A 3,118-nucleotide genomic window follows, 5' to 3' on the forward strand; every position below is an offset into this window, starting at 1 on the left:
CGCCGAAAAGTCTATCGTCGTTGGGAAAGAAGGGAGGAGTATTTGGAATTAAATGCCGAAATATTTTTTCGGCTAAGATAAATTTTCCAAATAAAAAGATGTTCAAAAACAAACAAATTATTTAGTGTTGTTGTTTCACGTAATCGTCTAAATGAACTAGTGCGTGTGCTAAAAAGACTGCAGGATGAAGAAATGAAACTAACGTTCTCTCGTTAGTCTATGCAAAATCGCCGAATGTTCGGCAATGATAACAAGCAAGAATAAGAATTCATCATGATGGCATTTCGAATGGAAATCTGTAGACTGTTCGAAGATGGTTCGACACGTATCTGCAAGAACAAAAAAATATAATATTTGATTAATTTCTATTGATTTAACGAATAAATGCTGCGCCACCGCAGTGATGTTTGAATTACGTTGTAAATCATTTCATGAGTCAACCGAGAAAAATCAAGTAAAATAACTGTTAAAAACAAAGAAAAAAACAAATTTGCTAAATTCAATAATAATATCTATAAAACATAAAGAGAGAAAAAAAAATCATTTTACCTCTATAGATTTCAATTCCACCGAAATTTTTCTAGTGGAAATATGGGAATGCTGCAAGACGTATTCTAATTAACGAGGCTGGATACACTACAGCATCGGACAGGTTGATGATGGTTCTACACGTATCTGAAAGAACAAAAAAAAATAAAGTTCGATTAAGTTATATTGATTTAACTAATAAATGCTGCGCCTACACAGTGGTGTTCTAATTACGTTGTCTGTGTTGTGCAATTAGTTAAAGTGTTTCTCTTAGAAACAAAAAAAAACCCGCTAAATTCAATAATTATATGCAAAAATAAAATTAAGACAAAATCAAAAAGACAAAAATGTAAATACGATCCACAAACTTGAAAGAGACATCAAGAAACCATTAGAAGAAAACAAAAAAGGAAGATTTTAAATCGATCGCTAAAATGCGGACCAAAGAACTTTAAGCAACCAATCAGCAGCAAGCCCACAGCTGCGTAAATAGGAGAGTGGAAATAAACTGATCATGTGAGATTTTAACCTTGCATCCTGTGCGTTACTATTTTCGGTTCTGGTAGAGGTAGAAATGAATCAAACGTTATTTAAAAAGAATACCAATACATGCTATAAAACATATAATAAAATAGAAAATATAAACATATAAATTAAAGGTAATTCATATAAAAGGGGTGATTATTATAAATAATCATTACAGTGACATAATATACTGCAATTATTATACAGTATCAGGTCCCTGATTATATCATACTGTTCAACAGCATTTCTAAACTGCTAATAATGATGATTATGTACTAAATGAGAGTACTAATTTAATCTTATTTATTAACTATAATCCTAGAACATAATTCAATATAAACTTACATCAGTTTCTTCTCCAGAACCTGTTGCATTGGTCTCTTATACACATCTTGTTCAAAAACAAACAAATTATTTAGTGTTTTTGTTTCACGTAAGTGAGAATGGCAAACCTTGAATGCATAATTGGAAAATAGCTAAGTTAACTGTCTGTAATCTAGAATTACTAGCACCACAAACTTGCCGTATGTCTATGTTTAAACACGAGCCTATGCAAACATCAGTATAATTGGAAGATAGCTAAGTTCACTGTCTGTAATCTAGAATTACAAACACCACAACCTTGTCGTCTGTCTATGTTTAAACACAGGCCTATGCAAACATCAGTTACTTTCTTTTGTCATAGTGGGGCAGTATTATACAACCAGAAGAAATTAAGATGGATCCTATTACAGACAGATTATTAGATGATATAAGGGGCATGTTATTCCAAGATGATTTGATAGGAAACATACAGTTTGAAATGGCAGTCGAAGACGCAAATCGGGCTATTCAAGTTAATACAGTATTTACTTATTTAATCTTTACACTTTTTTCCTATTAATCTTTACACACCCATAATATTTTTTCTTAAATTTATACATAAAAATTTGTAATTGTTACATATAAAAATTTATGATAGGTGTATTGTTATTATTTTATTTTTTTTTTACTCAACAGACCAAACTGAAAATTCTAGTAATACTAAGGTCTTTGCTGATTTTTTTCCCTTTAGTTTTTCCCTTTTCTTATTAATCTTCACACGCCAATACTATGCTTGTACACCAAATATTTGTAATTATTACCTATAAAAATATAAATAATTTTGATTTTTTTTTACTCTACAGAACAAAACTCGATTGAAGGTAAGGTATTTACTAGCTTAATTTTTTCTTTATTAATCTTCACACACCCATAATAATGTTTTGTTAATGCTTATACATCAACTATTGTAATTAGTTGCTTTTTAAAATTTTTTTTTGTTACAAACATAATTTTTTTTCTTCTCATTTGTGGGTTTTGAATAAATGAAGCGTTAAATTATCAAACTTTGTTTATAATTTGAAATTAATTTGAAATATATTTTTTAATTTTTTTATACGCATACAGAAAACCAAAGCGAAGAAAGAAATGTGCCAATTGAGGGTAAGGGCTTGACTCGTTATTGTTGATGCTATTTGAAAGTTATCAATAATAATAACTGAGATATATATATTTTTATACATTTTTTTAATTTTTTTTTTCAAAATGTCCAACTCAAAGAGCTCAATCACCAAGCGCATAGAGGCTTTTTCGCATGATGCGCTCTACAAATCCAACTATTATTATTATATTTAATTTAATTGTGAACATTTTTTTTTACTTTACAGATAACCTAAAACTGAAGAAGCTTAAAATAATTTTATCAAAAACAATATCAATAAATGACCTACTAAAAATGGGATGTACAAAAATTAATTTGAGGGTAAGGACTTGACTCGTTATTAGTTAATGCTATTGCAAAGTTTTCAATAATAATAACTGAGATATATATATATTTCATTTAATTGTGAACATTAATTTTTTAATAAAAATAATTAAATTTGCCATTCGAAAAAAATGATAAAAAAAGACTATTCGAAGAAATGCCACGTTTCCATTAATCTGAAATTGTATGCACACAAAAACAAAGAGAGAAAGAGAAAAACAATTACCACATTCTAGATCTTTTTCGGGATGTAATATGGCTGAACGTCCGTCCACCTCG

At 29.1% G+C, this 3,118-nt stretch overlaps 1 long non-coding RNA gene across 1 annotated transcript; it reads right to left on the minus strand.

Moving 5' to 3' along the window:
- Nucleotides 1–6: 6 nt before the first annotated feature.
- On the minus strand, nt 7–1,430 carry LOC117113508. The gene is made up of 3 exons (XR_004446225.1): nt 1,399–1,430; nt 550–675; nt 7–329 (listed from the first exon to the last, which is right to left on the minus strand). It is a non-coding gene; the product is annotated as an uncharacterized LOC117113508 (long non-coding RNA).
- Nucleotides 1,431–3,118: the final 1,688 nt, after the last annotated feature.

Source organism: Anneissia japonica, unplaced genomic scaffold, assembly GCF_011630105.1.
Source record: "Anneissia japonica isolate Jap-2015-1 unplaced genomic scaffold, ASM1163010v1 scaffold156176_len3199_cov121, whole genome shotgun sequence".
Lineage (NCBI taxonomy): Eukaryota > Metazoa > Echinodermata > Crinoidea > Comatulida > Comatulidae > Anneissia > Anneissia japonica.